We start from the raw sequence: 14783 nt of genomic DNA, 5'->3' as shown, positions 1-14783 counted from the left end.
TGCTCGGTTAAATTCGGTATGAACCAGTCTTCTGCGAGTGTTGCTGCTAAATTCTCTTTGGTTATGTGCGCCAGTTAATGCAACTGCTCGAGCACTATTTTCAATAGGGCTACAGGCATCACCGGTCTACCAGTGCTGTCTTGTTGCCACAAGCTGTCAGAGGGGTTTAAAGAACACCCTCGACATTTCCAAAGGTTCTCCTGTGGTGCCTCCCCTTGGAGTTCCATTAGCTGTGTTTGCCCCAAATTACTGTAGCTTTCAGGTGCAATCCATGCAACCATCATTCACTCATTGGCATCATTTTTGGATGCCATACGCTTGGCTTCCGTGTCTGCTGCGTGATTTCCGTGTGAGATAAAATCTGTCCCCTTCGTGTGGGCGGCGCATTTTACGACCACTATGCCCACTGGTAGCTGTAGTGCCTTGATCAGCCTAACCAATAGGGCTGCGTGCTGTACTGGCGTGCCGTCCGCTCGGAGGTAGCCTCTCCTTTTCCAGTGTGCTAAGCCTGCATGCACTGTCGGTGTCACATAGGCGGAGTCACTGTACACCGTTACTTCCTGATCTGCGTGATTCTCAATGGCGAGTATCAACGCCAATAATTCTGCAGCCTGTGTTGAATAATGAGATGGTATTCATGTACTAATAAGTACTCAAAATTCTCCATTTGCTGTGTGCTTCATCACAGCAATGCCTGTATATCTTGGTCCGTCACTTTAATCGATCCTCGAAGAACCATCAATAAAGACACTCTCTCCTTCTGCCAAGGCAATTTCTTTCACCCTGGGGATTACGTCATAGAATTCTTCATAGTTTGCACAGTCATGGATTGGCTCTCCTTCAGTGACTGGCTCTGCTATAAATGTAGCTGGGTTCACTATCTTACATTGGACTACCTTAATCGATGAATTTGATATGATAACTTCATAAGCAGAAGCTCTCTGAGATGTCAATGTGCCCTTTGGTTTCTCTAGAATGACAAATAGTGAGTGCTCGACGTGCAACGTCATGGAGCATCCCATCACAATGGTTGTAGCCTTCTCTATGGCGAACGCTGCGGCAGCTAAACATTGTTCACACAGGAAATTACCTCTCATTATTGGGTCCAAATTTCCACTATAGTATGCCAGGGGCTTGTACCCCAATGTGGTTCTCTGGGTGAGCACTGCTGTCATAACAATGCCATTCATGTGGGAAAACAGGTACATTTCCTCTGCATAATTGGGAATCCCTAGAACTGGTGCTGTGCAAATAGCTTTTTTGAGTTCAGCAAATCCTTTCTCCATGGTCACAGACCATTCGATCTTTTCTTTCGTTACTTGGGCCTTCTTTAGGGCCTGAAGTAAAGGCTTAGTGTAAGAGCTATAATCGAAGACCCATGCTCTGATATAGTTACATAGGCCTAAAAAGCTCTGCATCTGTTTTATTGTGTGTGGCTTAGCTGTGTTCAGTATGGCTTCAGCCCTTTCTGGGATCACTCTCTTTCCCTCATGTGCGATTAGCTGGCCTATGTACAGCACTTCTTGTTGACAATATTGTAACTTCTCCTTGTCAACCTTATATCCCTTCTCAGCCAATATAGTCAATAGCTGAACAGAATCGTGCCTGCATTGTTCTTCTGTTGTGCTGCAAATTAGGATGTCATCCACATATTACAGGATGACACTTTTTAGTGTAATATTGCTCAAGTCCATCTGAAGGACTCTGTTAAAAATCGATGGAGACTCACAATACCCCTGGGGTAGCCTCGTGCTTTTCAGATGCATTTGTCTGAATGTGAATGACGTCAGATCTTGTGAGTCACGGTGAAACGGGATTGAGAAAAATGCATTTTTCAAGTCAATCACCGTGAAATATTATGCCTCAACAGGTATATTACATAGAATTGTAGCCGGGTTAGGGACTAGAGGGAACTCAGCCTCAACAATATCATTTATTGGCCTTAGATCTTGGATTAAATGCCAAGAGCCTCCCTTTGATTTTTTGATCGGCTAAACCGCGGTATTGCATGACGACTCTGACATCACTAAGATACCTTGCTACATCATTGCAGAAATTGTCTTAAAAATCCCCTCATCTGCCTCTCTGGACATGGGATATTGTCAGGCTTTTGGTAGAATTGCTCCTGGATTCAGTTTAATTTTCACTTTTCCAACCCCTTTCCAGAGGCCTACGTCATAGGGGCCTGTGGTCCACACTGAGACAGGCACCTGGGCCATGTCATCATCAAAGTATTCAGGATGGTTTCGTGCCAACATCATTCTCTGAGGCACTTCTCTTTTGATCATTTTCACCCAAAAGGTGAGACTCACTTCCACTATTGTCTCTCCCATATCTGCTTGCTCTTCAAACAGATCATCATCGGTGACGTCAGTCAATCGATATCCTTCTTCAATGGCGATGACCGCGCACCATTGTCGGCCCTCGTCATCATGACCATCAATCAAGGCCATTCTCCCTCGTACTGCACCTGTGTGTATCATTAAGGGAAATACTTGTCCCTTTTCCTCATGCATCGGTATTCTTGGTCTAAATAGAAACTCATCTGGGGTTCTCATGATTCTGTCTGCAAGGCCTGGCAGTCCTGCCATAAGAACACACATAGCATATGCAAATATTTCTGGCTCTAATGGTATAGCCCTCATGGCTGTATGTCCTGCGTATGCTCTGATTATTTTGCATACATTTGAATAGTGCATTCCTGGAGTAAAACATACTATGCCCTCCTCCGTGAACGAGATTGTCATGTTCAACTTGGTCATTAAATCTCAACCCAAAATGTTTACTGGGGTCTGACGTGAATATAGTAAAGGCACATTCATTTCAAATTCTCCTATGGAGACTGGAAGTGCATTTGTGAAGGGAACACAACTTGTAGCTCCTGTGAAAGTCTGGGTATTTATGGCTTTACCGGACCAGGAAAACTTGCCTTCACGTATGCATGAGCGTTTTGCACCCGTGTCAACCGGGAAGGAATATTCTTTATCCCCTATAACAACATCCACCCTAGGTTCCCTGTGAGGGTCTGGTGTCACTGATAGGATAGACCACATCAGGGTTCCCAGTGAGCTGTCCTAGTCCATATACAATTTTGGCCCACTGTCTGATGGTTGATTTCCCCCACTCCCATTGTTACTTCCCATTCCAGAGTTCGTGGTTTTTCTTGTGCTCGTCGTCTGTGACAGTTGCATCTGTGCCTGTTGGGATTGTCCTTGTGGAAAATTCCCCGTATTCTGAGGTTGCACACCTTGTTGCGCTCCTGGCGCTTGTTGTTGCACCGTGTGATTTTGTGCAACACCCTGCTGTAAACTTGCAGTTGGATTTGCCATGCCTGCTCCTGTCCCTTGGCCATTCTGCATCATGCCTTGGTTTCTGCATGTGCGAGCTAAGTGCCATGTCATTCCACACAAGCAACATACTGGCGGTGGTTGGATCATTTGCCCATTTAACATATCTTGATTGCCATTTTGTATATTCTGGAAACCTCCTTGGTTATTCTGAAAGCCTTCCTGATTGCTCTGCCATCCTAATCCCCTAAATCCTCTTCCCCGTGGGTAAAACCCTGTAGTGCCCTGATTATTCTGCTGTGGATACGTCACCTGCTGCATGATTGATTCAGCCGCGCCAGTTATCATGGCTCCCTCAAGAGCATACTTTGACAATTTCTTCTGCACCAATTTTGCTTCCTCACCCTTTCGAGCAGCTTCCTTTTTGCGATTCTTCTCTTGCAGCAGTCTGCAAAAGTGTGCGATGGTCAGCTGTATTTCTGCCCATGGTTTAGCCTCAATTCCTACTAATTTCTTGAGCTGTTTCTGTACCGGCTCTGGCAGCCCTTGGCACAATATATGGTAGAACACAGGTATAGATTTCGTCCAAGATACATGAGTCTCGAGTATCCATGCATCTTGAAAATTCTGTATATAAATTAACGGATCCTCAGACTATTTCATTTTTCGTGTCATTATAGCTCCCATATCAGAAGTGTCTGGGAAAGTACTTGTAGCACTTTCCATACTGCTGCTCTGCAGTTGTTAAATGGAGCTCCGTCGTGCACGGTATTAATTGTGGTTACACCAGGGTAGCCTGCCCATGTCCACACATCGTCTGCTCTCTCACCAAGTATGGCGATTAGGAGACCCTTCATATCCCCTATAGCTAACGTGCTCCCTCCTGTCATTTTCTCTAACGCATGTATCCACTTTCCGGCTCCCGATGTCAGCATTGGAAGCTTGTTCTTCAGATTTTCTCGATCCATATGTGGCCATGGAATATATTGTGTTCTTACTCCCCCTTTCTCGAGTAATGGAAATTGGGATGCATAGCTCTCTCTCTCTCTTCCCTCATGGTTCTTCTATCTATGGCAGGGGTAATATTTCTGTGTCATTGCCTGCCTTGTAGGGATCTAAGTCTGTTCACGTAGGGTGGAGAAGACACCCCCCTCTGACCGTGAGATACTTCTTCATGTCGGTCAGACTGCGTGGCTGACTCTGATGCCCTCGGTGCAGACTCGCTAGTGTCTGACCATCTTATTCTTTTTTCCCTTGGGAGTCGTCTTTCACTCTGTCTCTCTTCCTCGTTTTCCTCACGCTCCTCCCTTTCTGAGTCGGACATTGTCTGTGCCCAACTCGTGCAACTTCTTGCTCTAACCCCGTTTCATATATTCTATCGATTGTTTCTCCGATGCTTCTGGTGTCGAAGTCATCTTCCATATTTGCCATAGACGTGCCTGATACTGAATCGTACGCAGGAAAGAATTCTTCGATATCTTCCCAGTCTACTACTGGATCTGGTTTTTTAACCTCTCTCCCCAGATATTCAAGATCGCATGCTCTCTGTCTTCGCTTACGTTCTACATCGTCATAAAATTATTTGCGTTTCCTCGCCTCTTCTCTGACTCTATCCTTTTTTTTTCATGTCTACGTTCATCTGGCCTTCGAATTTCCTTATCTCTTCGTCTCTTTATTCTTTTCTCATGTATCCTTTGCTCTTCCTCTGACCTTTGCTGCTCCTGTCTGTCTTGATCATTGGCTGCTGGTTTGCGATCGAGCTGTCTTTCTTGCTCTTCACGATATAGCTGTTCTCGCCTTTGTCTGTCTTTCTTTCTTATTCTTTCTTCTCTTGACTCTTTCTCTTTGCCCTTTCTCTGTACATCATCTAACCTCTCCTTTTGTTTTGCCTCATCAATGCCTTTCCCATCAAGTTTCAATAAAATGTGCCCTCTCATCCATTTGTTTTTTTGCGAATGCTGTCTCATTAGTTCTATCTTTGTTTCCCATCCATCTTGTGCCTTCTCTCTCTTTGTTGAGAGATGCACTTGTCTGTGTCTGATCTCTTCTGTCTTCATCGCATCTCCCCTTGTCCCATGGGACTGTGGAGGTAATATCCTTATCCTTATCTTTCCCTTGATTTTCGTCACTACTTTCTGTAGGTGACTCATATGTGGGGTACTATACCCTGTGGCTGCTTTAAGTTCTCTCAGCGGATATAATCCCTCGTCTTTACTTTCTTCAATTTTCGTTTTGGATGAGGTGGGTGGTGTGGTAGTCGTCTCACCCCCCTCTGTGCATATGTTAAGTATCCAATCTATTGGCGGCTCCTCTCCCTTTTCTTGTTCATACATTTTCCAAAGTTCTAAAATAGCTAGGCGTTTGTCTTAATTTTTGCCTATGTATGTGGCATGCAAATATGTCATCATATGTTGCAAGACAGCTTTAGATAAGGACCCCCCCTTGTGGCCATGGCATAAACATTTTGTGGGCGGTTCCCTTAACCCACTCTGTACTATATTTCTTCAGTTTGGGTGCGTGTTTTGGCAACTGTTTGCGTAAGTGTGTCAATGGAGTTCTGTCTTCCATGCTTAAATCTGTTCCCCTTCACCTTATATAACACTTGTCAACACGTTCGCGTGACTTAACATTTCCAACAATATGAGCGAGCACCAAACACCACAAGCTCCAATCCCGAATTTTCACAAAATGTTATACCTTCTATTTTACTCAAAAACATCAATTCATATGTGATATTATTTCAGCTATTCAATTGCATAAAATTTAAATCAGTTTTCTCAAGGAAAATGTTTCGATGTATGACGTCACAACAAAAAATGTATAAGACATACAGCTGGTCACAGATATCTCTGCCTCTTATCATTACCCCTTCATGGAGTCTAAACGTACCCCTTTCACGACGTCTTTAACCGTCGTGGTAGTCTAATCATTCCCCCTTTAGCTGGGACTCTGGGTACACGTTTCTTCTAGCCGCTTGTATTAAAACTGTAGGAATAAGGTGAATCCTCTCTCTTCTCGGGTGTCCTCCCCAGTAATCTTTATTTACTTCACTATTCTCGAGTCATTATTCCCTTATATATACATTCTTCCCTACTTCTAACTATATTTTGTTTTCCCGCCTGACTCTGTTACCTTTTCCCTTTACTTGTTCTAAAGCATGCACGTTTGCCAAAACATTCATTCTTTTTTACTCAGCGTTCTCATATTTCCTCTCTGGACCTTCTGGACCTTCTAGATCACCGCCTTTGTTACCGCCTTCTTCGGCTTTTCGCCCGCTCAGCTGCCTGTAGGAATGGGAGGGATAATGTGGGGAACATGGGTCCCTTCAGACCCTGGTCTGCAGTTTTTCTTACACTACCACTGTCTACGGGGAGCTTCACGGTCTACTCGGCCGAATGGCAAAGGACTCATGATATTGCTGAAGACCTAGTTACTTTATGTCGACGGTCACTGGGTGTCTTATTCTAATCAATAATCAATAATCGATAACCATCAATCTCTGCTACCAAGTGTACTCCGGAGACCCCAGGCCGGCCCATAGAGCCGAGGTTTGCTCCGAAGTACTTTAAGATGAGATGGCTGCACCCTTGAGATGGATAGGGGTGCAGATTTATTACTCCAACACCAATCAATAAGGACAACTCAATGGTTTGGCAAAGGGAGTCAGTTTAATGACAAGTACAAAAACAGGGAGTCATGGAAATCAGCAGTGATGTGATCGTCCTTCTCGCTTCAACTCCAACGAACTTCATACAAGTTATAACATTTATACTCAAAACTTGACATAATTGACGTGTAACGCTCAATTTTACTTTTAAATGTTTTTATTGGCATTTTGGTAAAAGACATTCGCGTTACAAGAGGTTAATTATGCAGTGATGCCAGTTTTAAGTAATAACCATCAAACAAACAAACAAAAACAAAACAAGGGATTTTTGTTACAGTCTTGGCATGTGAAACATGAGAATGAGTGGATGTCTCCTCATCCGGGGTGCCGTTCTTGCCCTGTTTGGGGGCAACTCCTCCAGTTCACGCATGGTGGGGGTGGGCAGTTTGCCAACAGGCATGGAGGGAGTGCTCATCATGGTGTGCAGTTCGTTCCTGGAGGCTTGTCATCGGAAGGATGAAACATATCCCATACTAGTGCTTTCTAGGCAACCCATTTGTGACTACCATCCAGCTCTGATCTGCTTATCGCCTCTGCCAATAACTTAGTCTCAGCCTCCGCCCACCTCTCGAATTCCCTATGCCAATGTTGGTACCGTGGCCTCCCAGCCCTCTTCCATGACATGACAATAGTTCTCTTGGCCAGGATGCATGCGAGGTCCATGAATTTATGCACATGCTTATGTTTGCTGATCCTGGGGTAAGCACCAAGCAGGCACTCTTTCGGTGACCACTCATACCAGGCGACGCCAGCAGCTCTACGGGCTTGTTCTATCCGCACCCAAAGATCCCTCACCCGCTCGCAGCCCCAAAACATATGTATCATATTTGCTCCTCCCTACCACACCCATGGGCAAACCGAGCTGGCGCTTCTGTTGAAGGTGGCTATTCTGTGTGGGGTCATGTAAGTGCGGTACAGCACATTTAGCTGTATCAGTTTGAACCGATGATTCCGTGAGACTGCTTTGGGGTAACTCAGCGCCCTCTCCCAATCCCGTTCTGTTAATGTCGTGCCCAGGTCTGCCTCCCATTGTTCTTTCAGTGCTGCACTCTTGAGGATGGGCGTGTCTATGAGCATGCTATATAGGCTAGAAACTGGGCGCCAGCCACCATCAAGGTTGTACATTAGGGTAAGAATTGGTTCAGCCTGCGGCTCGTCCGGCCAGCCCTCCCAGCCATCTCTGGCTACCTATCGGACCCGTTGATACCACAGGAACTGCCCACCGGGGACCCCCTCCCGCTCCCGTATTGAGCTGAATTCCCTGAAGACCCCTTCGTCATACATTTCTCCCCAGGTGTATATCCCATGCCCTTCCCATCTTCGCAGAGCCGCCAGGTGCGAGCTGTCCTGGCATGCACCTGACGCTATTGGTATCTCTGGGGTATAGAGGTGTGTGGTCCCCAGTACCGCTCGCGTTCTTTTCCATATCTTCCGCCCCAGTGTCACCGCCATTGGAGTGTGTTTCGCAGCCCTGAGGGTTACCCAGAGTATTTCTTTTAGTGTGAGGGGTGCAACAAGCTGTTGTAGCAGGACAGTCTCTGAGGTGGGGTCATCAGACAGCTATTTGACCACGTGGCTAAGTTGGGCCGCCAGATAGTACTTTTCTAGGTTTGGCAGCTTCACGCCCCCCCAGTCATATGGCAGGTACAGGGTCTTCAGTGAGAGTCTGTGGCGAGCGGCACCCTACAGGAACCCCCGGATCAGCCCCTCCAGTGTGCGGAAGAAGGAGGCTTTGACGTAATAGTGCACGTTATTAAAGAAGTATAGGAACCTCGGGAGGATGATCATCTTGGTGATAGGGACTCTACTTAGCAGTGATAGCGGTAGCCTGGCCCAGAACCTCATGGAGTTCCTCATGCCATGCAACACCCTGGCCATGTTGTTTTCGTGTATTTGTTCAGGCTAGTGTTTAATGTTGACCCCCAGGTATTTAAACGAGACAGTCTCCCATCGGAGACCAACTGCAGGCAGCATGCTGGGGTCTCTCCCTATTAGGCCAGCAATTGGGAATATGTAGGATTTAGATCTGCTGAAACTGATTCCAGAAACCTTGGCATAGTTGTCCAGTATATCTAGGATTACCGGGACGTTTAAATGCGGGTCTCTGATGTATAGAAGGACATCATCCGCGTAAAGCGATAGTAACTGCCCCGCACCCCCGACCCAGATGCTTGCATCTAAGTATTGCTTCCTTAGGTATATCGCTATGCGTTCAAGACCCAGGACAACCAGCATTGAGGAGAGCGGACAGCCCTGCCTAGTCCCCCTCTCTCTTGGCAGACACCAACCTCCCCGTTTTGACCCTAGCCTTAGGATTAGTGTACAGAATACGAACCCAGCGAATGAAGGCCTCCCCGAATCCAAACCCCCTCAATGTCGCCAACAGCCACTCCCAATAGATCGAATCAAACACCTTAATTGCGTCCAAAGAGAGTATAGCGTATTCCTTCTGGGAGCCCTCAGTCTGCGCCAGGACGTGTTGCAGTCTGCGCAGGTTTAGGGCAGTACTGCGCTCAGGTATAAAGCCTGTTTGATCGCTGTGTATTATTATTTTTTTTTTAAACGTATTTTATTGATTTTTGGTGAGAAAAACGTGCAATACAACCAGAAATTAAGCAGTGATTCAAACATGCATGAGATATCCATTAACCTGACAGCATGCTTGAACTTGCTAGGTCTGGGGTACTTTCCCAGAAGGCACTCACCGGGAGTCCATTCGTACCTCGTCATTCCGGCGTCCATGCAAGTCTGTTTGGCTTTGGACCATAGTGTCATCGCCCTAGTGCAAGTCCAAAACATGTGGATCATGTCCGCTTTATCGTTCCCACACCATGGGCATGCAGGGGAGGATGTCTTGTTGAAGGAGGCGACCCTATGTGGGGTCATGTATGTCCTATACAGGACGTTCAACTGAATCTGGCCGAATCTAGCATTCCTAGACACTTTTTTGGGAAAAATTAACACTCTTTCCCATTCTTTATCCGTAATCGGGGTCTCGAGGTCCGCTTCCCATCTCGCCCTCAGAGCTTCGCCTTTAAGGTTGGGTTTATCGCATAGTCTGCTATAGAGCCTGGAGACTGGTCTCCAGCCATTCGAGAGGTCGTGCATTTCTTGAAGTAGAGGGTCAGGGGAGGGTTCCTCCGGCCAGCCATTCAATTGGTTCTTGGCAGTCTGCTTGAGGCGGTGGTACCAGAGGAACTGGCCCGGGGGTATTCCTTCGGTGGCTTTAAGAGATTCAAAGTCCCTGAATTCCCCTTCCTCGAACATGTCACCCCATGTGTATATGCCGGCTTCTTCCACTTCCTTGCTGTGGAGAGGTCTGCATCCGTTCGGCAGGTATCTGCTAAAATGGGGTTATCCGGAGAGTATGGGTGTTGCACTCGCCTGATGTAGCAGGACCTGGCCCATATCCTCCTACCTAGGTCAATCACTTGTAAGGTGATCAGGGATTGCCGTGTGGGGAGCCATAGGGTTTCCTTGGGGATCACGTTGTTCGAGGATTGCCTCAGTAGTTCCGCTTCAGCCGAAGGTTCGTCCAAGAGCCATTTCGTTATGTGACTTAACTGGGCAGCCAGGTAGTATAACTGGAGATCCGGTAGCTTTATTCCACCCTCTTTATGTGGCAGGGAAAGAACGGATAGCGACAACTTATGCCTGTGAGGGCCCCATAGGAAGTCCTTGATGATAGCCTCCAGTTTCTTGAAGAAGGGCGGTCGGACATAATGGCAAATATTCACGAAGAAGTATAGGAATCGGGGGAGTACGATCATCTTGACTATCGCCGCTCTGCCCACCATGGCCAATGGGAGCTTGGACCAGAATTTTATAGAGCGTCGAAGACTCGTGATGGCGACCTCAGTGTTATGTTCGTGCGTGAGTAGCGGGGTGTGGCTCACGTTGATCCCCAGGTACCGGAACTTGACCAGTTGCCAACCTATTCCTATCACTGGGAGATCTCTTTCTGATGTGTTGCTTAGGCCCGCCAGGGGGAATACGGAGGACTTGCTTCTGCTGAATCGGATCCCCGAGTACTTCGCGTAATTGTCTAGCACCTCTAGTGCTGTCGGTGCGTTGACTTCGGGGTTTCTTAGGTATAGGAGAACGTCGTCTGCGTATAGAGATATTATGTGGTGTACATTGCCCACCTTGATGCCAGCGTCGAAGAGCTGCTGCCTGAAGTATAGTGCAATCGGCTCCAGGCCCAGTATGTACAGCATGGGCGATAGCGGGCACCCCTGTCTCGTTCCCCTTTGTATTTCCCAGGCTGCTGATACCATTCTTCCCGTTTTCACTCTTGCCATTGGGGAATTATAGGGGACCTCGATCCACCTGATGAAGCCCCCTCCGAAGCCGAATCTTCTCACAACCTCCCTGATACATTCCCAATATATGGAGTCGAAGACCTTGATAGCGTCGAGCGACAACACCGCCAGGTATTCATCTCTCTTGTATGTTTCGGCCATTACATGTTGTAGCCTCCTAAGGTTAGCTGTGGTGTTGCGTCCAGGCACAAATCCATTCTGGTCCTCATGGACAATGGATCCAACCACTCTGACCAGTTTGTGGGCTAATATGGATGTGAGAATCTTGGCATCATAGTTTAGCATGGCCAGAGGGCGATAGGACTCACAGTCGGTGGGTGATTAGTGTGGCTTGAGCATGGGAACGATTATGGTCTCTTTCATGGTGTTTGGGAGAACCCTGTTTGTGTATGCCTCCTGGTAGACCTCGTGAAGAACTGGGGTGAGGATGGGCTCATACGTTTTGTAGAAATCAGGTGGGAGGCGGTCGCTGCCAGGGGCTTTGCTGTTAGAGAGGGACCTGATTGCCCCTTGCACGTCCTCAATAGTGATCTCCATCTCCAGTTCCTCTCTCTGCTCGGGTGAAATACAGGGAGTTCTATCTCCTCAAGTGTGTCTATAATGTCTCCAGTAGGAATTTGTGTCTCGTGGGCATACAGTTTGGTGTAGAATCTGGCAAAGGCGTCATTGATCCCCAGCTGAGTCGTGCGGGATGTCCCATCGGCGTCCCGTATCTCCATTGGGAGATGTTTGGGGTGTTCACGGTTGCAGAGCCAGGCCAGTAACCTCCCTGGTTTGTCCGATTCCTTGTGGGATCTGATGGTGTGTGTGGTGAAATCGAATTTCTTCAGTCTTTCCCAAGCTTGTTTACATTCTGCCCGAGCTTCCTTCAATTTGTTCTCGGCCTCTGTGGAGTTGTCATGGGTAGACTCTAGTCGGGAGATCTCTGCTTCTTGTGCTTCAAGCGTTATCTTCAATTGCCTGCGAATTCCGCCGGCTCTCGATATAATTTCTCCTCTGGTCACCACAATCATAGCTTCCCATAATGTGCTCCAGGAGGATACCAACCCCATGTTGATTTCCAGGTAATCTTCCAGTTTTTCGGCGAGGTTTTCCCTGAACTCGGGGTCTTCAAGTGCCGCAGTCGGCATCCTCCACATAGGGATCGGGGGTCTGGGGCCCCTCAGCTGCCATAGCATGGTCAGTGGGGAATGGTCGGAGATCGTTCGCCCCAGGTACTCTGTGGCTGCGGCACGTGGGGCGAGCTCCTTGTTGATAAACAGGTTGTCAATTCTTGTATGGACTCCGTGTGGAGCTGAGTAGTGGGAGTAGGTCCTATCAGCCGGGTGGTGTTCCCTCCAGATATCCACCAGATTGAGCTGCTCCAAAGTTTCCTTCAGGGCCCGGGGTGCGAGGTTGCTCGGGTGGGGGGGAGGCAGCGATCTGTCCATGCTTGCGTCCGCAACGCAGTTGAAGTCGCCTCCCCATATAAAGGTGCGGTCCCGGTGCTGAGTCAGCTTTGTGATCATTGTGGTGAGGTACGCCGGTATCCCGTGATGTGGGAAGTATGAGTTGACCAGGCAGACCGGGGTCTGTTCCATTGTGCCCCAAATCACTACCTATCTCCCTTCTTTGTCTTGTTCACACCCCTCCATCTGGAAAGGCACATCCGGGCTTATCCATATTAGCACCCCTCTCGCGTATTTGGAGTAGGGGGACCCTCTCACAGTCCCGGCCCATCGGTCTGCAATCTTGGACATCGCCTCCGTCGTGAGGTGGGTTTCTTGAAGGAGTGCAATCGAGACTTTCCTCCTTTTGAGATAGGACTGTATACGATTACGTCTGAGGTATGAGCCCATACCCCTCACGTTCCATGTCATCACGGTGAGCTGTGCCGCCATCGGGTCTGAGTTTCGGATCTGATGCGGGACTCCGTCCCCGGAGTCCGGCTCTGCTTTAATCCGCAATAAGTAGGCTGCGAGGGGGATACCACTGGTTTCCGATCTTCCGGGTCAAGTCCTGGACCCATCTCGGTCTTTGTTGGCGAAAGAAGCATGAAGACTGTACAACTAGTGAAACTAATAACAAAACTCAAACTGGTGTGCCCAGCGACTACAACATTGTCGCGGTGCTCAGGCGCTCTCGAGCCGTCGGAGCCCATCCGGGAGTCGGGCGCGAGGTGGGTCAGGCGGGTGCCTGGACTGAGTGAATTCTACGCTGGGGGTGGGGTAAGGGCCTGGCGGCGGAGCCGAGCGAGGCCGTTTCCAAATGATAAACTGAAGTTGGATTACCTTCTGTGTTCTGGCGTCGTATGTGGTGGTTCTTACTGTTGCTCGGGGGTCGCTTGTGGGATCTGAGGGGGTTAGGCCTCAGTCCGTGAGTTGTCCTCGCCATCGGCCAGGTTATTATCCTCTAGCCACATGTTGGCTGCTTCTGGGTTATCGAGGAATACCACTCTCTCCTTATAGATGACCCTGAGGCGTGACGGGTATAGTAGTCTGTATTTTAGGTTCAGTTGGCAGAGCCTAGCTTTTATCGGGACAAATGAATTCCTCTCTCTTTGCACCTTCTGCGTATAGTCCGGGTAGATGGAGATTTTGGAGTCCCCTCTTTCGATGGGGCCACCCTCCCTGGATCGCCTTAAGATAGTTTCTCTGTCCTGAAATTTCAGTATCTTAGCAATTATAGGTCTGGGGTGCGATCCAGGGGGAGGGCGCCTCTGGAGGGATCTGTGGGCCCTTTCGACCGAGAATCCCTGGGTCAATTTGCCGGCCCCAATTTCTTGCAGTAGAAGGGTTTCGACGAAGGATGTGGTGTTTGCCCCCTCGTTCCCCTCCAGGACACCCAGGATCCTAATGTTGCCCCGTCTGGCCCGGCCTTCGGCCTCTTCCGCCCTTTCCTCCAGGAAGGCGACTTTCCTCCTCAGGAGGGCGACTTCTGACTTCATAGCTGTGGTGGCCGTAGATGTATCCTCTGTCGACTGTTCGACGGTTGTGACCCTCTCAGCTCAGTTGCGAGCATCCTGACGAATTAGTTGAATGTCTATTTTGAATTCGTCGATCTTAGAGTCTATGTGTGTTTTTAGTGAAGCTATGGCATCAAGTATCTGAGAGTGGTTATCGGCGGCCACCCCTTCGCTCGCCTGGGTGACTTCAGAGGGGCCGGCCCTGGCTTGAGTGAGGGTCGTCACCTTGTTGGAAACAAAGGAGTCCATGGTGGCGGCTCTGGTCTTGTTCTTGGCGGTCATCTTGAGGTGATGGTTGTGGATGTCCTGGGCCTCAAAAGTTAGGTAGCTTGCGGGGTTGCTAGCGAGGCCCTCTTCTTAAGCTGGACTTCGGGCCATGGGCTGCATTTTGCCAGCCCACGTGTCCGGGTGTGCGGCCCCCGGAGGCAGATATCAGAAGAGTAGTGGTAGGCGGGGGGCCCCTTTCTCAGGTGATGCGAGATCTCACGCACCTTGTCTTGTGGGGCTGGATCGGTGGAGTGGCCCGAGCCAGGCCAGTCTTCTGTTGGTGTCAGTCGGGCGGC

This window comes from Ambystoma mexicanum, chromosome 11 (assembly GCF_040938575.1).
Source record: "Ambystoma mexicanum isolate Mex_15411 chromosome 11, UKY_AmexF1_1, whole genome shotgun sequence".
In the NCBI taxonomy this organism is placed as follows: Eukaryota; Metazoa; Chordata; class Amphibia; order Caudata; family Ambystomatidae; genus Ambystoma; species Ambystoma mexicanum.
Note: the sequence above shows the minus strand (reverse complement) of the source record.